Source organism: Rhinichthys klamathensis, unplaced genomic scaffold (genome assembly GCF_029890125.1).
Source record: "Rhinichthys klamathensis goyatoka isolate OS25496 unplaced genomic scaffold, OSU_Roscu_1.1 h1tg000770l_1, whole genome shotgun sequence".
Lineage (NCBI taxonomy): Eukaryota > Metazoa > Chordata > Actinopteri > Cypriniformes > Leuciscidae > Rhinichthys > Rhinichthys klamathensis.
Genome location: NW_026607170.1, coordinates 170,829 through 191,892, shown reverse-complemented (window position 1 = coordinate 191,892; position 21,064 = coordinate 170,829). Strand labels below are relative to the sequence as shown.

At 32.5% G+C, this 21,064-nt stretch overlaps 1 long non-coding RNA gene across 1 annotated transcript; it reads left to right on the top strand.

The window, feature by feature from the left end:
• The first annotated feature begins 10,393 nt into the window (after window positions 1–10,393).
• On the top strand, window positions 10,394–14,398 carry LOC130077712 (uncharacterized). Its single transcript, XR_008805820.1, has 3 exons — window positions 10,394–10,409; window positions 11,307–11,456; window positions 14,365–14,398. It is a non-coding gene; the product is annotated as an uncharacterized LOC130077712 (long non-coding RNA).
• The last annotated feature ends 6,666 nt before the right edge of the window (window positions 14,399–21,064 follow it).

Sequence of the window (21,064 nt, the reverse complement as noted above, 5' to 3'; positions counted from 1 at the left end):
TTAAAACGATTTTTCAAGATACAAACCCCAGCAGAATGAGTAGTGCCGTGAGCAGTCCCCATTGCGACCTCCAGAAATGAACATCTTGACTATCTGAATGGCATTCTTGCAAAAAACAAAAATCTGTATTAAAGCGCTTCAAATACAAAAAAATGGCTTTCCTCTAAACAATGTTACGTAACCCTCTACAATTAAGAGAAACAATGGACCAAAAATGTATAGAAAATACAAAGTTAAATCCAGAAGATTCCTATAGAAAATTATAGCAAATCTTAAACGGTTACAACACCTGTCATGATTCTGCCTTAGTATCCTTGATTTTCCTAGTTGTGAGGCAGGATCATGACAGAATCATGTTTTACAAGCATGGCCGATTGTTTGGCCATGTGCTTGTGGTGTCTCGTTACGTTACCCTTGTTATCCTCGTCTTGTGATTATTGTCTAGTCAGTTTCACCTGTCCTCGTCATTAGTGTTCCCTATTTAATCCTCTTGTATCTGCTGTCTTTTGTCGGTTCATTGTGATTGTTACCTGAGTGTTAATCCTTGTCAGAGTCTGTGAGTATCTTGTCAAGAGTTTTAGTCCTGTTGCGCTATTGCCTGTAAAGGTTATTTGTGTCCCTATAGTTATCTGTCTCAGTCTAGTTAGTCTTCATAGTCCTGTCTTGTTTTGCCCCCTCGTGGGCTTTGTTTTCCCGGTTATTTGTTTAATAAATCGTGTTGCCTTGACTACTGTCTGCTATTGGGTTCATCCTTCCTCACCCACATAACAACACCGGGATGAGAACAGCAATCCCTTTTTAATGCAAAGAATTCTTTTTTTCCCTTATTTTTTTTCTCTCTCTCTTCTCTTCTGCTTTTTAAGTATATTGCTGCTTTTATAAATGTATAAATCAGAACAGTCTCAGTCTTATTCAAGTCTTTAAACATAAGGAGAAGAGTATCTTCTTTTGTAAAGCAGAGACATTATTTTTTTGTTTTTTTTTATAAAATTACAAAACAGTCTCAGTCTCACTCGGGACTTTAAACAAAAAAAGAAGGAAAGTACCTTTGCACTGAAAGAGGCAGTAGACATATTTTCTTCCAGTTTTATTCACCAATAGGGCATCCCTCGTAGTTTAAGTGGGTGGATGAATCTCAACGCCGTCTACAAAAGCACGGCCACCAACGAAGAAAGCTTTCTTTTCTTTACGTGCTTTTTCGACAGCAGGCCATAATTTCAGCCTCATTTCTCTGTCGGCAGGGGACAAGTCCTCCGAGATCCTCAGGTGGTTGTTCTTCAGAAAGTCTGCATCTTTGGCAGCACGCCAGACAGCATCCCTGAAAACACGTGATGTGAACTGAAATATGATTGCTCTAGGAGTGCTGCTTCCAGGTTTGAAACGACCGAGGCGATGTGCAACATCCACGACGTCAGGCAGTCTATCTTTATGCTGTGGCAAGAGACACTGACATATTTTGATGACCTCGTGACGAACATCTTCTCCATTTTTCTCTTGAATCCCCTGAATTCTTAAATTCCATCTGCGGGAATAGCCCTCCAACAACGTTAGACGTCTTTCATGCTCCTCGGCACACTTTTCAGCTTGTTTCAGTCGAGGTTTCATGGCATTGACGTCTGCGCAGATAAACTCAATCGTGTCCTTTAACTCGGAGATTTGTTTTGTGTTGACACAGACTTCTGTTTTCATTTCATTTATTACCTGTGAATTTCTTTCCACCAACTTCTCTAGAGTATCCGATCTATCCTGCACCAGCCGAGAAAGGTCCGAGATCTGCGATAGGATGACCGATGTAGGCTATCTGTATCCACAATTCGGCGTTGTTTTGGGGTTGGCGATTTACAGGGAGTTTCGGGGAGACACGGAAATTCCTCCTCTACCAGCATCAATTCTTCTGGAGCATTACCCTGTTTATGATAGTCGTGCAAGTTGTTTGCAATCAAGTCGCTAGAAGAGACTTTACCAGAACTTTCAGTCGCCTGCAAACTGTTGCTGTTTTTACTAGCCAAGTTAGCATGTACAGTTGGTTCGGATTTTCCAGCCTTCTTTCCAGAACTTTTCCTTTTTTCTGAGCCACCCATTTCGGCCTTTGGTGAATCACTGTAATATTAATTTGAGTTAAATTACAAAATTGTCTTTGCAATACCGTTACGAAGGTCTGTGTAAGTGATTAGGATTGCGAGCTCATCGAAACGCGTGCGTTCAAGGAGCCATCTTGAAAAAGTCTCCGGCTGTCTGCTTTGCGAGTGGCAAAACGCATTTTCCAGCTGCACAGCTAGCGCGGTGAGTATCTGGCTCACTCATTGGCTGTGCTGCGGCAATATGGCGTTATTTATATGTGCCTCATTCCTGAGCGAGTAATTGTAAGTTTTGAGCACAGAGAACAATATTTTGCAAGCACATTGCATTATATTTTGAACAGAAATAAACAATCGCAAAAAAAAAATGGTTTGAGCAAAGAAAAAACGATTCCGTGCTCAATAAATGTATTTGCTATTATCCATATTAACGTGCAATAATAACCCCTCTCACGCAGTTTACTCAGGTGCTCTCTCACAAACTTATTCTCTGCGCTCCTGTCAAGTCCCTCTCTCTCTCTCAACCTCTTAAAGGATAATTCCGGTATTTAACACTTTGAGTCTATTTTTTAGTTTGTTTTGGGTGAACTAGAGTGGTGGACTTAGAAATTTTGACGATGGGTCCTGTCTCGACTTTTTTAATATTTTAGAATCGCCTCTGAGCGCTTCAGAGTGGCTGTCGACCGGCATGCTCAAACATGTCCTTAAAACAACCCTTAACGTTCGTTTTCAAAACTGTGCAACTCACCGAGTGGTTAGTGGTGTTAACGTAACCGACGTTTAAGGGTACCCTAAAAAGGCGGATATTGACGTATGGTCAAAAGACGCGCTCAACTCTTGACGCACGCGCGCGCTCAACTTGCAACAGCGTTATAAGTGTGCCACAATCAACCAATCGGAAAATTAAAGGTCAATTGTGATTGGCTGTTGGTCTCCAATCACCACGCAGCACAAAGAAGACGAAAAAGGAATTTTATGGATAGATGTCTTTAGTATGGAATGCCAAAGCTGACTTAATAAAAAATAAATACATAAATAAATATACAAAGAAATGTAAAAAAAAGCAAAAATACATAAATAAATACATAAATAAATATACAAAGTGTTGTATTTTTATACCGCTGTAATCCCTATAACTTCTTCCCATAAAGATATATACATGAATAGTATATATTCATATATATATAGCCCATTTTCTATGACAGGAGTGGCTTTTCAGAATGACTCCTCCTCCTCTTCAACTGCGAGCTCTGCAATGTCACAAGTTTTTCTAGGACAGCTAGTTGGTCATTTTTCTCCTTTCTCGAGCATATTCTTCTCCCTAGTTAACACAGTCTCATCCCAAGAAGTCATATAACTGACGTCTTTTGACCATACGTTAATATCCGCCTTTTTAGGGTACCCTTAAACGTTGGCATATGACGATCCTGGGATGTCATACAACTGACGCTTTACCTTTAACGTCAGTTAGGTGACGGGGTAGGTTTAGGTCTGGGGTAGAGTTAGGATCCGATAACGTAATCTAACCGACGTTTAAGGGTACCCTAAAAAGGCGGATATTGACGTATGGTCAAAAGACGTCCCAAGACGTCAGTTATATGACGTCATTGCATGAACATTTCACTATAATTAGGAGTAACATTATACCTAATATTACTGCTGCACCATATAGAGCATACCAACCTAGTCTGATCAAGAAACTTATTAGCCATTCCCATACATCCTGTGTTACGAACTTGACTACGGCTGTCGTGGCATTGACTACTCCCTGGACCCCTGTTTCAAAGAATAATTTGGGTTCATCAAACCATCTCGGGAAGCTATCTGCCCCGATGATTTGGATGCTGCGGTTGCACATACACTCTTAAAAAAAAAGGGTTCCTCGGGGTTCTATATAGAACCCTGGGGTTCCATACTTGGCCAATAGAACCCTTTACCGACAAAATGGTTCTATGTAGAACCCTTGGAGAGCAAAGAACCTTTTTTTATTAAAATGGTTCTATGATTCATGTTTTATGACTGAAGTGTAAACTAAAGATTCACGTTACACAATAATTATACACAACACATTCACAAAGCTTTTTGAGTCAAGAAGACCCATGAGAATGACTGTAGTTAATATCTAGTCAATGTATGATTTGAGATTTCTTTATGCACGTTTGTACATTAGCATGAAACTTATATTTCCTAATACATTATAGTTTGCCTTTTTGACCAATCATTTTGTAATAAAACATTATAGGCCTAATAATAAACTAACAAAGTGTTTTCTTTATTTTGTGTACCATATAGTTATGGGTTTAATCTATCGAAGGGAACATTAAAAATAATAATCGTAAAAAATGCCCATGGTGGCGTATATGCGTTGCATCATCCTTGAATTTCTATTGGTGGATTGGCGAAGATGAACCTACAAGTGACAGTTAATTTTTCAAACTGAGGAGTCCGCCATTTCTGCCCGTTCATACCCTCAGGTAAGTTAAGTTTTTACATTTTTGAAATCATTTTACTGAAATATTTAGTATTGCAGTTAATATTTCTATTGGTTAGAGTATAGTCCTTGTGTTAAATACTGATACTAGAAGCAAAATGGATTATATTTAGCAGCTAACGTTACCTCAGTTAAAAACACTGCTGTGTAACTTAGCACCGATGGGCTTCGTCAGCCGTCGGTTCAGAAAGCCCTGTTAAATTGATTTTGCTCCGGTTTTTAAAGTAATTAAGTTACAGTCTCCCTTTATTTGCTTGTTATAACGTTAGTTAATGAAATGGTCAATAACAATAAGACAGCTGTGTTATAAGGAGACGAGCTTCGAGACAGAAGCGTGAATTTTAATTTCAATGAAGCGCACGCTCGTTTTTCTTTAATGGTAAGTTAACGATAGGCGCCGATTGAAATAACGTTAAAAGCGAACCGGGTGCAAGACGGAGGTGTATGATATGTTAATGTTTGTCGCAGTTTCACACATCCAAACGTTACTAAGTTTGCGTTGAGTATTTTTCCCAGGCCTATATTAACAGGTGTAGCAGCTAGCTGCTAGACGTTCTTAACTGTTAACTTTGGCCCGCGAGGTCCACTTTCGTGCAGTTTTTAGCTCCAACCCAGATCAGACTGTTACTTTTCAGTAATCCCGAAGATCTTGACTAACGTTAGCTTGTTCAGGTGTGTTTTATCAGGGTTGGAGCTAAACTCAGCAGGTGAGTGGACACTGCTAACGTTACAAATGAGAACTTCCGGCCGGTCTCCATTAAAACTGCACGGTTGCAGTCAGTGCAGCGTTCGTATCCGCACATACTCTTATGTTCATTGTTTACCGTGATGCATGCGCTGGATTAAAGTGGTGATAGCACGTGGTTAAATGTGTAGGTGTGTTTAATGCATAGTTGGTTTGTGAAGTGTTATTTATGCTCTGTTTTCTTTTCCCCCCAGGTAACGATGGTTGACAAAAAGAACTTAAGTCAAAAAAGTAAGTCTGTGTTGTTAAATATTAAACATTGTTGCTAAATAAACAAACTTGTGCTAAGCAAGCTTAAAATCCTTATCTCAATCTTAATTTATATTTTTTCTTTTTCTTCAAACAGCCTGGAAACTGAAGTGCCTCAAATATCTTGTACTCAGTAAGTAACATTGTTTAAACTGTTTAAGCAGACTGTATTGTGGCAAGTAAAATGAATATCCTGTATAAAAAGACTTCATCATTGTATTCATGTTTACAAACAAGAACCCTGTGAGGATGAGGGCTCATTTGTTGCCAAACCTTGGCCAGCAGTGGGACTCAACGCATGTAAGAATTTTGATTACCACGCCCAGTATTTTTCTTATTGAACATTATCAGAAATGCTTCACTATATGGTAGTCAATTGCAACCTCCAGTTCATGCTGACTTTAAGGAACTTGTTTGGCTGAAAGTGTGTAATTTGGATATAAGCACCTGAAGTAAACAAATGTTTTGTATTTTTTAAAGATGCTGCATGAAATGACGATGAGGTTTGGAACAGACTTGGCGAAGAACATGGAAACATCTCTAAATGAAATGGTGCCCAAACATCATCAGGAGTGCAAAAGAAGGAAGTAAAAAAAGAAGGAAGGAAGAGGAAACCACAGAAGGTAACCACCATTTTCCCCATCCAACCTATCTATTCCATGCCCAGTGTAACGTTGCATTGTCAATGTAAAGGTTAAATTGAATGAGTGAAAACATGTATTAAAATAATGAAAGTATTAAAGGAATAGTTTACCCAAAAATGAAAATTGTCATAATTTATTCACCTCTTGTCATTTCAAATCTTTATGACTTTCTTCTTCAGAACACAAAAGATATTTTGAAGAAGGATGGTAACCGAACAATGGCGGTGCCCATTGACCTGCTGCATTAGTTTTGTGTCCATATAATTGAAGTGAATGGGTACCAGCATTGTTCGGTTACCAACATTCTCCAAAATATATTTTTTTGTGTTATGCTGAAGTAGGAAAGCCATATAAGTTTAAAATGACAAGAGTGAGTGAATGATGACAGAATTTTTATTTTTGGGTGACTATGCCTTTAATTGATTTCTGTACCTAATGGACAATAATTTGTATCTGTTTGTAGGTCTCTTTAGGAATGCTGCACTCATTTTATTGCCAGCACTATTTAAAGAAAACGCCACCTTCCTCTACTGTGTAGATAGTGTAAGTATAAAGTCTTCTGTATTTTCATTAACATTTGATGCACTTGACTTGAATTAGTCAGTAGGACTGGGCGATAAATCGATTTTATCGATTAACTCGAATGTGTAGTTTACGTCGACTTCGCATCGATCATAAAATAAATACAACTCCAGGGGTTAATACTTGTCTTCTAAAGCACAATGTTACATACAAATGGTACGTTAGTGAGATAAAAAAAAAGATTAAATTTGCCAAGATAGGTTGCTATAATTAGACTATGTATAGATAAGAGAATAACATCCAATGGGGTGGCACATCAGCTCCACATCAATAATTATGAGTCTTGTTGGTTCTTGCGTGTCACGTGCCTAGCTGTCATATCCGTGTTGTCATGAACGATTCAGTCGCAAGAATGAAAGAACCAATGAAATTCAAAGTAATCAAACTGGAGCTGACGTGGTAGCATGTTGAATGTTCATCAGTAATGTTGACATTCAAACACATTACAAAGCTTGGAAGAGCTAGGATATTATTAAATATATCTCAGATTTGGTTTAAGTGAAGAAATAGTCATACACATAGGTTGGCTTGTTGGTAAATTATGGGGTAATTTTTGGTCTATTTGATGACTTCTGTTAATTGGTGAAAAACACTCAAAAGGTGAAATGTTTGTTTTACAGGAAACCAAAGGTCCTACACCAACCAGTGTTTAACGGCTCTCCTGATCTCCTCAAGACTGAGAGTGTCAGCATTATAATGGAGGCAGACATGACAAAGACTGTGGAATGCCTGTTTGCAGTCGCACAATGACTTTTATTCAAAAATATATGCATAAACTTAAACAAGAGCATGACACAAGAACACCAATACCTGTACTAAAAATGTACTGTCAACTTGTGTAAGTTGTAGTGCTATTTATTAGATGTTTTAATTGTTCATGTATTGTTTTTTTATCTGCTTTGTCAAATATCAAAAATATATTGTATGGTTTTTCCTCATTTCAGAGATGCATGTAAAAGTTAAGTACTGTATATGTACATACAGTACATAAACAAGCTTATGTATGCTTATTGCTAAGTGAAAATGCTTAAATTAAATAATTCAAACTAAATGGTTGAATGTAATTTAACATCTTAAATGTAAAAAAAAGTTTTGCTGTATAACACAGAGTATACGGATGTGCAATTTTAAGTATGACACTAATATGTTTGTATAATCAATTGAATAAATTTAAACTTTTGGAATTTTCTGGATTGGTTATTTTTGTATTCATATAATTAACTGGTTTAATAATATAGAACCCTTAAATGGTTCTAAATAGAACCATCTAACTTGGATTTAAAGAACCATTGGGGGTTCTTTTTATGGAACCTATTAAAATGGTTCTATATAGAACCATTTTGGAGTTCCATATATGAAGCGGGTGATAGAACCATTTCTGGTTCTAAGTAGAACCATTTCTTTTAAGAGTGTAGTTTCTCTCATCCATTCCATTCCTAAATAGTGCGTTTTGTCTATCACTTTCTTGTTTGGTGTGACTAACTTGGTGATAACAATGTACCGTTACTTTCTGGATGAGATCAGCTATTTTCTCCCATTGTTCTCTGTGGCATAGGTTTATTACGGGCATTGTGGAAACCGTTGGCTTTCCATATCTCTAATTCCTTGTTCAAACCATCTGCTACATATTCTGAGTCACATGTCAGCACAATTTCCTGATGTCCTAATTCAACAGCTTTTTCCAGGGCTTTTTATTTTTATTTAACCTTTATTTAACCAGGAAGTCCCTTGAGACTGAAGTCTCTTTTCCGAGGGAGACCTGGCCAAGACGGCACACCAGTTACAATTTAAATACAAATACAACATAATCAAAAACAAACAAACATCACACATAAAAAAAAAAAAAAAAGAACAGGTCACATATGGCAGTTACATTTTTGAGTTATATGGCATTTTAACATGGCCTTAAATTTGTTTAATGGGACTAGATCATTTAGATGTAGCAAATCTTGCAAATTATTCCAGGACCATGGTGCAAAGTAAGAGAAGGCTTTTTTTCCCAGCTCAGTAAAAACCCTTGGAACCTGGTAAGAGAGCCATCTGGTGGAACGGAGATGAAAACTGCTGGAATTCTTTTTAAGGAGATTACATAAATATGCCGGCAATTTACCCAACACGGCTTTCTATAGAAAAATATGCAAATGAAGTTGTCTACGTAGACTTAGTGACGTCCAGCCTGCCAGTTCATACAGCGTACAATGAGGAGTACGGTAACCAGAGTTAGTTAAAAAGCGTAAAGCACTAAGAAAGAAGAAAGAAAGAAAGAAAGAAAGAAAGAAAGAAAGAAAGAAAGAAGAAAGATTAGTTAGAAAGAAAGAAGAAAGATTAGCTAGAAAGAAAGAAAGAAAGAAAGAAAGAAAGAAGAAAAATTAGTTAGAAAGAAAGAAAGAAAGATTAGTTAGAAAGAAAGAAAGAAAGAAAGAAAGAAAGAAAGAAAGAAAGAAGAAAGATTAGTTAGAAAGAAAGAAAGAAAGAAAGAAAGAAAGAAAGAAAGAAAGAAGAAAGATTAGTTAGAAAGAAAGAAAGAAAGAAAGAAGAAAGATTAGCTAGAAAGAAAGAAAGAAAGAAAGACAGAAAGAAAGAAGAAAGATTAGTTAGAAAGAAAGAAAGAAAGAAAGAAAGAAAGATTAGTTAGAAAGAAAGAAAGAAAGAAAGAAAGAAAGAAGAAAGATTAGTTAGAAAGAAAGAAAGAAAGAAAGAAGAAAGATTAGTTAGAAAGAAAGAAAGAAGATTAGTTAAAAAGAAAGAAAGAAGATTAGTTAAAAAGAAAGAAAGAAAGAAAGAAAGAAAGAAAGAAGAAATATTAGTTAGAAAGAAAGAAGAAATATTAGTTAGAAAGAAAGAAAGAAAGAAGAAAGATTAGCTAGAAAGAATGAAAGAAAGAAAGACAGAAAGAAAGAAGAAAGATTAGTTAGAAAGAAAGAAAGAAAGATTAGTTAGAAAGAAAGAAAGAAAGAAAGAAAGAAAAAAAGAAGAAAGATTAGTTAGAAAGAAAGATTAGCTAAAAAAAGGAAGAAAGATTAGTTAGAAAGAGAGAAAGAAAGAAAGAAAGAAAGAAAGAAGAAAGATTAGTTAGAAAGAAAGAAAGAAGAAAGATTAGTTAGAAAGAAAGAAAGAAAGAAAGAAGAAAGATTAGTTAGAAAGAAAGAAAGAAAGAAAGAAAGAAAGAAAGAAAGAAAGAAAGAAAGAAGAAAGATTAGTTAGAAAGAAAGAAAGAAAGAAAGAAGAAAGATTAGTTAGAAAGTAAGAAAGAAGAAAGATTAGTTAGAAAGAAAGAAAGAAAGAAAGAAAGAAGAAAGATTAGTTAGAAAGAAAGAAAGATTAGTAAGAAAGAAAAATAGATTAGTTAGAAAGAAATATTAGTTAGAAAGAAAGATAGATAGATTGGTTAGAAAGAAAGAAAGATTAGTTAGAAAAAAGAAAGATAGATTAGTTAGAAAGAAAGATAGATAGATTTGTTAGAATGAAAGAAAGATAGATTAGTGAGAAAGAAAGATAGATTAGTTAGAAAGAAGGATAGATTAGTTAGAAAGAAAGAAAGATTAGTTAGAAAGAAAGATAGATAGATTAGATAGAAAGAAAGAACGATAGATTAGTTAGAAAGAAAGATGGATAGATTAGTTAGAAAGAAAGATAGATTAGTTAGAAAGAAAGAAAGAAAGAAAGAAAGAAAGATTAGTTAGAAAGAAAAAAACATAGATTAGTTAGAAAGAAAGATAGATTAGTTAGAAAGATAAAAGATAGATAGATTATTTAGAAAGAAAGAAGATAGATTAGTTAGAAAGAAAGATAGATTAGTTAGAAAGAAATATTAGTTAGAAAGAAAGATAGATAGCTTGGTTAGAAAGAAAGAAAGATTAGTTAGAAAGAAAGATAGATAGATTTGTTAGAATGAAAGAAAGATAGATTAGTGAGAAAGAAAGAAAGATAGATTAGTTAGAAAGAAAGATAGATAAGTTAGTCAGAAAGAAAAAAGATAGATTAGTTAGAAAGAAAGAAAGATAGATTAGTTAGAAAGAAAGATTAGTTAGAAAGAAAGAAAGATAGATTAGTTAGAAAGAAAGATAGATTAGTTAGAAAGAAAGAAAGACAGATTAGTTAGAAAGAAAGATAGATAGATTTGTTAGAATGAAAGAAAGATAGATTAGTGAGAAAGAAAGAAAGATAGATTAGTTAGAAAGAAAGATAGATAAGTTAGTCAGAAAGAAAAAAGATAGATTAGTTAGAAAGAAAGAAAGATAGATTAGTTAGAAAGAAAGATTAGTTAGAAAGAAAGAAAGATAGATTAGTTAGAAAGAAAGATAGATTAGTTAGAAAGAAAGAAAGACAGATTAGTTAGAAAGAAAGAAAGATAGATTAGTTAGAAAGAAAGATAGATTAGTTAGAAAGAAATATTAGTTAGAAAGAAAGATAGATAGATTGGTTAGAAAGAAAGAAAGAAAGATTAGTTAAAAAAAAGAAAGATAGATTAGTTAGAAAGAAAGATAGATAGATTTGTTAGAATGAAAGAAAGATAGATTAGTTAGAAAGAAAGATAGATAGATTAGTTAGAAAGAAAGAACGATAGATTAGTTAGAAAGAAAGATAGATAGATTAGTTAGAAAGAAAGAACGATAGATTAGTTAGAAAGAAAGATGGATAGATTAGTTAGAAAGAAAGATAGATTAGTAAGAAAGAAAGAAAGATTAGTTAGAAAGAAAGAAAGATTAGTTAGAAAGAAAGATAGATTAGTTAGAAAGAAAGATAGATTAGTTAGAAAGAAAGATAGATTAGTTAGAAAGAAAGAGATTAGTTAGAAATAAAAAAGAAAGATACGTTAGAAAGAAAGATAGATTAGTTAGAAAGAAAGAAAGAAAGATTAGTTAGAAAGAAAGAAAGATTAGTTAGAAAGAAAGATAGATTAGTTAGAAAGAAAGATAGATTAGTTAGAAAGAAAGATAGATTAGTTAGAAAGAAAGAGATTAGTTAGAAATAAAAAAGAAAGATAAGTTAGAAAGAAAGATAGATTAGTTAGAAAGAAAGAAAGAAAGAAAGAAAGAAAGATTAGTTAGAAAGAAAGAAAGATTAGTTAGAAAGAAAGATAGATTAGTTAGAAAGTTAGAAAGAAAGATAGATTAGTTAGAAGAAAGAAAGATTAGTTAGAAAGAAAGATAGATTAGTTAGAAAGAAAGATAGATTAGTTAGAAAGAAAGATAGATTAGTTAGAAAGAAAGATAGATTAGTTAGAAGAAAGAAAGGTTAGTTAGAAAGAAAGATAGATTAGTTAGAAAGAAAAAGATTAGTTAGAAGAAAGAAAGATTAGTTAGAAAGAAAGAAAGATTAGTTAGAAAGAATGAAAGATTAGTTAGAAGAAAGAAAGATTAGTTAGAAAGAAAGAAAGATTAGTTAGAAAGAATGAAAGATTAGTTAGAAAGAATGAAAGATTAGTTAAAAAGAGAGATAGATAGATAGATAGATAGATAGATAGATAGATAGATAGATAGATAGATAGATAGATAGATAGATAGATAGATAGATAGTTAGATAGATAAGTTCATTAGTACATATAGAATGGTAGTTTAATTGAGTCTAGGGCTTCAGGGAGTTTAGATTTGAGTTTGTGTTGTACACTAATGGGACTACTTTGCAATGAAAGTCAATGGGATTTTTATGATTTTTAATATTAATTTTTAAGAAATCTGAAAGTCAAATCAGTCTGAAAAGATATAGCAACTCGAGTCAGAACAGTCTGAAGGTCTGACCCGAGTTTGGAGTTTGTAGAGTTAAAACTCTAGGAGGAGTAGCAGTCAGAATTTTTTGGGTAAGAAAAATAAGAAGAAGAAGAAGAAGAAGAAGAAGAAGAAGAAGAAGAAGAAGCACTAGAAAAAAAGTTTGATGAGACAAACTTTAAGTTGGCTTGAGAAAGCCGGACCAGAGAGTTTGAAGAAGTTTAAAGTAGTTTGAAGTCGGATAGATTGATTAGTTAGAAAAGAAAAGAAAGATTAGTTAGATAGACAGAAGGATTGGTTTCACTGAAAGAAAGATTAGTTAGAAAGAAAGAAAGATTAGTTAGAAAGAAATAAAGAAAGATTAGTTAGAAAGAAAGAAAGAAAGATTAGTTTAAAAAAGAGATAAAGAAAGAAAGAAAGAAAGAAGAAATGTTAGTTAGAAAGAAAGAAAGAAAGAAAGAAAGAAGAAAGATTAGCTAGAAAGAAAGAAAGAAAGAAAGAAAGATTAGTTAGAAAGAAAGAAAGAAAGAAAGAAAGAAGAAAGATTAGAAAGAAAAAAAGAAAGAAAGAAAGAAAGAAGAAAGATTAGTTAAAAAGAAAGAAAGATTAGTTAGAAAGAAAGACGAAATATTAGTTAGAAAGAAAGAAAGAAAGAAGAAAGATTAGCTAGAAAGAAAGAAAGAAAGAAAGAAAGAAAGAAAGAAAGAAAGAAGAAAGATTAGTTAGAAAGAAAGAAAGAAAGAAAGAAGAAAGATTAGTTAGAAAGAAAGAAAGAAAGAAAGAAAGAAAGAAAGAAAGAAAAATTAATTAGAAAGAAAGAAAGAAAGAAAGAAAGAAAGAAAGAAAGAAAGAAAAGAAGAAAGATTAGTTAGAAAGAAAGAAAGAAAGAAAGAAAGAAGAAAGATTAGTTAGAAAGAAAGAAAGAAAGAAAGAAAGAAAGAAAGAAGAAATATTAGTTAGAAAGAAAGAAAGAAAGAAAGAAAGAAAGAAAGAAAGAAAGAAAGAAAGAAAGAAAGAAAGAAGAAAGATTAGTTAGAAAGTAAGAAAGAAGAAAGATTAGAAAGAAAGAAAGAAAGAAAGAAAGAAAGAAGAAAGATTAGTTAGAAAGAAAGAAGAAAGATTAGTTAGAAAGAAAGAAAGAAAGAAAGAAAGAAAGAAAGAAAGAAAGAAAGAAAGAAAGAAGATAGATTAGTTAGAAAGAAAGAAAGATTAGTAAGAAAGAAAGATAGATTAGTTAGAAAGAAAGATAGATTAGTTAGAAAGAAATATTAGTTAGAAAGAAAGATAGATAGATTGGTTAGAAAGAAAGAAAGATTAGTTAGAAAGAAAGAAAGAAAGAAAGAAAGAAAGAAGAAAGATTAGTTAGAAAGAAAGAAAGAAAGAAAGAAAGAAAGAAGAAAGATTAGTTAGAAAGAAAGAAAGAAAGAAAGAAAGAAGAAAGATTAGTTAGAAAGAAAGAAAGAAAGAAAGAAAGAAAGAAAGAAAGAAAGAAAGAAAGAAAGAAGAAAGATTAGTTAGAAAGAAAGAAGAAAGATTAGCTAGAAAGAAAGAAAGAAAGACAGAAAGAAAGAAGAAAGATTAGTTAGAAAGAAAGAAAGAAAGATTAGTTAGAAAGAAAGAAAGAAAGAAAGAAAGAAAGAAAGAAAGAAAGAAAGAAGAAAGATTAGTTAGAAAGAAAGAAAGAAAGAAAGAAAGAAAGAAAGAAAGAAAGAAAGAAGAAAGATTAGTTAGAAAGAAAGAAAGAAAGAAAGAAGATAGATTAGTTAGAAAGAAAGATAGATAGATTTGTTAGAATGAAAAAAAGATAGATTAGTGAGAAAGAAAGATAGATTAGTTAGAAAGAAAGATAGATTAGTTAGAAAGAAAGAAAGATTAGTTAGAAAGAAAGATAGATAGATTAGATAGAAAGAAAGAACGATAGATTAGTTAGAAAGAAAGATGGATAGATTAGTTAGAAAGAAAGATAGATTAGTAAGAAAGAAAGAAAGATTAGTTAGAAAGAAAGATAGATTAGTTAGAAAGAAAGAGATTAGTTAGAAAGAAAGAGATTAGTTAGAAATAAAAAAGAAAGATAAGTTAGAAAGAAAGATAGATTAGTTAGAAAGAAAGAAAGATTAGTTAGAAAGAAAGATAGATTAGTTAGAAAGAAAGATAGATTAGTTAGAAAGAAAGATAGATTAGTTAGAAAGAAAGAGATTAGTTAGAAATAAAAAAGAAAGATACGTTAGAAAGAAAGATAGATTAGTTAGAAAGAAAGAAAGAAAGATTAGTTAGAAAGAAAGAAAGATTAGTTAGAAAGAAAGATAGATTAGTTAGAAAGAAAGATAGATTAGTTAGAAAGAAAGATAGATTAGTTAGAAAGAAAGAGATTAGTTAGAAATAAAAAAGAAAGATAAGTTAGAAAGAAAGATAGATTAGTTAGAAAGAAAGAAAGAAAGAAAGAAAGAAAGAAAGATTAGTTAGAAAGAAAGAAAGATTAGTTAGAAAGAAAGATAGATTAGTTAGAAAGTTAGAAAGAAAGATAGATTAGTTAGAAGAAAGAAAGATTAGTTAGAAAGAAAGATAGATTAGTTACAAAGAAAGAAAGATTAGTTAGAAAGAAAGATAGATTAGTTACAAAGAAAGAAAGATTAGTTAGAATGTTAGAAAGAAAGATAGATTAGTTAGAAGAAAGAAAGATTAGTTAGAAAGAAAGATAGATTAGTTAGAAAGAAAGATAGATTAGTTAGAAAGAAAGATAGATTAGTTAGAAAGAAAGATAGATTAGTTAGAAGAAAGAAAGGTTAGTTAGAAAGAAAGATAGATTAGTTAGAAAGAAAAAGATTAGTTAGAAGAAAGAAAGATTAGTTAGAAAGAAAGAAAGATTAGTTAGAAAGAATGAAAGATTAGTTAGAAGAAAGAAAGATTAGTTAGAAAGAAAGAAAGATTAGTTAGAAAGAATGAAAGATTAGTTAGAAAGAATGAAAGATTAGTTAAAAAGAGAGATAGATAGATAGATAGATAGATAGATAGATAGATAGATAGATAGATAGATAGATAGATAGATAGATAGATAGATAGATAGATAGATAAGTTCATTAGTACATATAGAATGGTAGTTTAATTGAGTCTAGGGCTTCAGGGAGTTTAGATTTGAGTTTGTGTTGTACACTAATGGGACTACTTTGCAATGAAAGTCAATGGGATTTTTATGATTTTTAATATTAATTTTTAAGAAATCTGAAAGTCAAATCAGTCTGAAAAGATATAGCAACTCGAGTCAGAACAGTCTGAAGGTCTGACCCGAGTTTGGAGTTTGTAGAGTTAAAACTCTAGGAGGAGTAGCAGTCAGAATTTTTTGGGTAAGAAAAATAAGAAGAAGAAGAAGAAGAAGAAGAAGAAGAAGAAGAAGAAGAAGAACTAGAAAAAAAGTTTGATGAGACAAACTTTAAGTTGGCTTGAGAAAGCCGGACCAGAGAGTTTGAAGAAGTTTAAAGTAGTTTGAAGTCGGATAGATTGATTAGTTAGAAAAGAAAAGAAAGATTTGTTAGATAGACAGAAGGATTGGTTTCACTGAAAGAAAGATTAGTTAGAAAGAAAGAAAGATTAGTTAGAAAGAAAGAAAGAAAGATTAGTTAGAAAGAAAGAAAGAAAGATTAGTTTAAAAAAGAGATAAAGAAAGAAAGAAAGAAAGAAAGAAAGAAGAAATGTTAGTTAGAAAGAAAGAAAGAAAGAAAGAAGAAAGATTAGCTAGAAAGAAAGAAAGAAAGAAAGAAAGAAAGAAAGAAAGATTAGTTAGAAAGAAAGAAAGAAAGAAAGAAGAAAGATTAGAAAGAAAAAAAGAAAGAAAGAAAGAAAGAAAGAAAGAAGAAAGATTAGTTAAAAAGAAAGAAAGATTAGTTAGAAAGAAAGAAAGAAAGAAAGAAAGAAAGAAGAAAGATTAGTTAGAAAGAAAGAAAGAAAGAAAGAAAGAAAGAAAGAAAGAAAGAAAGAAGAAAGATTAGTTAGAAAGAAAGAAAGAAAGAAAGAAGAAAGATTAGTTAGAAAGAAAGAAAGAAAGAAAGAAAGAAAAATGAATTTGAAAGAAAGAAAGAAAGAAAGAAAGAAAGAAAGAAAGAAAGAAAGAAAGAAGAAAGATTAGTTAGAAAGAAAGAAAGAAGAAAGATTAGCTAGAAAGAAAGAAAGATTAGTTAGAAAGAAAGAAAGAAGAAAGATTAGCTAGAAAGAAAGAAAGAAAGAAAGAAAGAAAGATTAGTTAGAAAGAAAGAAAGAAGAAAGATTAGCTAGAAAGAAAGAAAGAAAGAAAGAAAGAAAGAAAGATTAGTTAGAAAGAAAGAAAGAAAGAAAGAAAGAAAGATTAGTTAGAAAGAAAGAAAGAAAGAAAGAAGAAAGATTAGAAAGAAAGAAAGAAAGAAAGAAAGAAGAAAGATTAGTTAAAAAGAAAGAAAGAAAGATTAGTTAGAAAGAAAGAAAGAAAGAAAGAAAGAAAGAAAGAAGAAAGATTAGTTAGAAAGAAAGAAAGAAAGAAAGAAAGAAGAAAGATTAGTTAGAAAGAAAGAAAGAAAGAAAGAAAGAAGAAAGATTAGTTAGAAAGAAAGAAAGAAAGAAAGAAAGAAAGAAAGAAAGAAAGAAAGAAAGAAAGAAAGAAAGAAGAAAGATTAGTTAGAAAGAAAGAAGAAAGATTAGCTAGAAAGAAAGAAAGAAAGACAGAAAGAAAGAAGAAAGATTAGTTAGAAAGAAAGAAAGAAAGATTAGTTAGAAAGAAAGAAAGAAAGAAAGAAAGAAGAAAGATTAGTTAGAAAGAAAGAAAGAAAGAAAGAAAGAAAGAAAGAAGAAAGATTAGTTAGAAAGAAAGAAAGAAAGAAAGAAAGAAAGAAAGAAGAAAGATTAGCTAGAAAGAAAGAAAGAAAGACAGAAAGAAAGAAGAAAGATTAGTTAGAAAGAAAGAAAGAAAGATTAGTTAGAAAGAAAGAAAGAAAGAAAGAAGAAAGATTAGTTAGAAAGAAAGAAAGAAAGAAAGAAAGAAAGAAAGAAAGAAGAAAGATTAGTTAGAAAGAAAGAAAGAAGATTAGTTAAAAAGAAAGAAAGAAAGAAAGAAAGAAGAAATATTAGTTAGAAAGAAAGACGAAATATTAGTTAGAAAGAAAGAAAGAAAGAAGAAAGATTAGCTAGAAAGAAAGAAAGAAAGAAAGAAAGAAAGAAAGAAAGAAAGAAAGAAAGAAAGAAAGAAGAAAGATTAGTTAGAAAGAAAGAAAGAAAGAAAGAAGAAAGATTAGTTAGAAAGAAAGAAATAAAGAAAGAAAGAAAGAAAGAAAGAAAAATTAATTAGAAAGAAAGAAAGAAAGAAAGAAAGAAAGAAAGAAAGAAAGAAAGAAGAAAGATTAGTTAGAAAGAAAGAAAGAAGAAAGATTAGCTAGAAAGAAAGAAAGATTAGTTAGAAAGAAAGAAAGAAGAAAGATTAGCTAGAAAGAAAGAAAGAAAGAAAGAAAGAAAGAAAGAAAGAAAGAAAGAAAGATTAGTTAGAAAGAAAGAAAGAAGAAAGATTAGCTAGAAAGAAAGAAAGAAAGAAAGAAAGAAAGAAAGATTAGTTAGAAAGAAAGAAAGAAGAAAGATTAGCTAGAAAGAAAGAAAGAAAGAAAGAAAGATTAGTTAGAAAGAAAGAAAGAAAGAAAAAAAGAAGAAAGAGTAGTTAGAAAGAAAGAAAGAAAGAAAAAAAGAAGAAAGATTAGTTAGAAAGAAAGATTAGCTAAAAAAAGGAAGAAAGATTAGTTAGAAAGAGAGAAAGAAAGAAAGAAAGAAGAAAGATTAGTTAGAAAGAAAGAAAGAAGAAAGATTAGTTAGAAAGAAAGAAAGAAAGAAAGAAAGAAGAAAGATTAGTTAGAAAGAAAGAAAGAAAGAAAGAAAGAAGAAATATTAGTTAGAAAGAAAGAAAGAAAGAAAGAAAGAAAGAAAGAAAGAAAGAAAGAAAGAAAGAAAGAAAGAAAGAAGAAAGATTAGTTAGAAAGTAAGAAAGAAGAAAGATTAGAAAGAAAGAAAGAAAGAAAGAAAGAAAGAAAGAAGAAAGATTAGTTAGAAAGAAAGAAAGAAGAAAGATTAGTTAGAAAGAAAGAAAGAAAGAAAGAAAGAAAGAAAGAAGATAGATTAGTTAGAAAGAAAGAAAGATTAGTAAGAAAGAAAGATAGATTAGTTAGAAAGAAAGATAGATTAGTTAGAAAGAAATATTAGTTAGAAAGAAAGATAGATAGATTGGTTAGAAAGAAAGAAAGATTAGTTAGAAAAAAGAAAGATAGATTAGTTAGAAAGAAAGATAGATAGATTTGTTAGAATGAAAAAAAGATAGATTAGTGAGAAAGAAAGATAGATTAGTTAGAAAGAAAGATAGATTAGTTAGAAAGAAAGAAAGATTAGTTAGAAAGAAAGATAGATAGATTAGATAGAAAGAAAGAACGATAGATTAGTTAGAAAGAAAGATGGATAGATTAGTTAGAAAGAAAGATAGATTAGTTAGAAAGAAAGAAAGAAAGATTAGTTAGAAAGAAAAAAACAGATTAGTTAGAAAGAAAGATAGATTAGTTAGAAAGATAAAAGATAGATAGATTATTTAGAAAGAAAGAACCTGCAAGAGAGTCATTTCATCCTCAAGGGAAGCCTTTATCCGACACTCAAGGTGTGCAAGACGTAACAAAATACCTTATTCGCAGGGAAATGTTGAGTGCAGGTCTCCTGAAATTTGACGACCGCCCTGAGAATTACTGGGCATGGAAGGCATCATTCCAAAGTGCCATCCAAGATCTCAACCTTTCATCGAGGGAAGAACTGGATTTGATAACTAAATGGCTTGGTGAGGAGTCTGCAGAGCAGGCAAAGAGCATTCGCTCTGTACATGTGTTCAACCCAACAGCAGCACTCAACTTAGTCTGGCAAAGACTAGAAGAATGTTATGGGTCATCAGAAGCAGTAGAACATGCTCTGCTGAAAAAGGTTGAAGATTTCCCTAAACTCACCAACAGAGATAATGTCAGGCTAAGGGAGTTAGGTGACATTCTTCAGGAGATAGAGTGTGCAAAAGAGGGAGGATATTTACCTGGCCTGTCATATTTGGACACAGCTCGTGGAGTAAATCCCATCGTGGAGAAATTACCTTACAGCTTGCAAGAGAGATGGGTTGCCACAGGATCCAAATATAAGGATGACAATGGAGTCGCATTCCCACCTTTTCGTTTCTTCTCCAGCTTTGTAAGACAACAGGCACGAGTGAAAAACGACCCCAGTTTTGCCTTTACATCCTCCAGCACCCAGAGCTTGAAAACTGAGAAATACACAAGAAGTGGCAACAGAGCTTCTGTAACTGTGCACAAAACAGAAGTTCCACAAGATTCTATGACTATCCAGTGTAGCTCTGGTGAGAACATTATGGAAAGTCCTGATAAGTTATGTCCCATACATAAAAAGCCCCACCCACTAAAAAAATGCAGGAGCTTCAGAGCTAAACATATTGATGAAAGAAAATCATTTCTGAAAGAGAACCGTATTTGTTTCAGATGTTGTGGGTCAGTACAGCATATGGCAAAAGACTGCAGAGTGACACTTAAATGTCTAGAGTGTAACAGTGAGAAACACGTCTCAGCACTGCATCCTGGTCCTCCACCCACTACAACAGGGAGCCAAGAAGCTGACAAAGATGATGGCAGGGAGGTGAATGGAAATGCTTTGACACCAGTGACATCCAAATGCACAGAGATATGCGGCAATTCAGATGGTCTACATTCCTGCTCCAAAATCAGTCCAGTGATAGTGTATCCTGCTGGAAGAAGAGAGGAAGCAAAGAAAATGTATGCGGTGTTAGACGAACAGAGTAATAAGTCACTCGCTAAATCAGAATTCTTTAATCTTTTTAACATAACAACCACATCAGACCCATACACACTGAAAACTTGTTCAGGGGTAACCAAAGCAATGGGCAGAAGAGCTATAAACTTGATGATCGAATCCATGGATGGCAAAATACAACTATCACTACCAAGTTTAATTGAATGTGACATGATTCCTGATGACCGCACAGAGATCCCATCTCCTAAGGTGGCACGTTGTCATCCCCACCTGCAGCGAGTTGCTGAGAGGATTCCTCCTGTGGATCCAGACGCTCCCATCCTCATACTCTTGGGAAGAGATATCCTGCGGGTGCACAAGGTCAGAGAGCAAATTAACGGACCCCACAGTGCTCCTTATGCGCAAAGGCTGGACCTGGGATGGGTCATCGTGGGCGACATCTGCCTAGGAACAACTCACAAGCCATCAAGTGTTAATGTCCTGAAAACACATGTGCTCAGTAACGGCCGCACATCTTTTCTTAGCCCATGCCCAAACAAAATCTTAGTGAAGGAGAGTCTCAGTCAGTCATCACATCTCGGCTGTTCTCCGGCCTCTTGTACACAGTAAGAGTGCCATAGTGGTAGTATAGACATGTTGGGATCTGCTGTTTTTGAAAGAACCAGAGAAGATGAAAAATCAGCGTTTTCAGTGGATGATCAGGTTTTTCTGATCAAAATGAAGCAAACAGCTGGGTGGCGCCATTACCATTTCGCTCC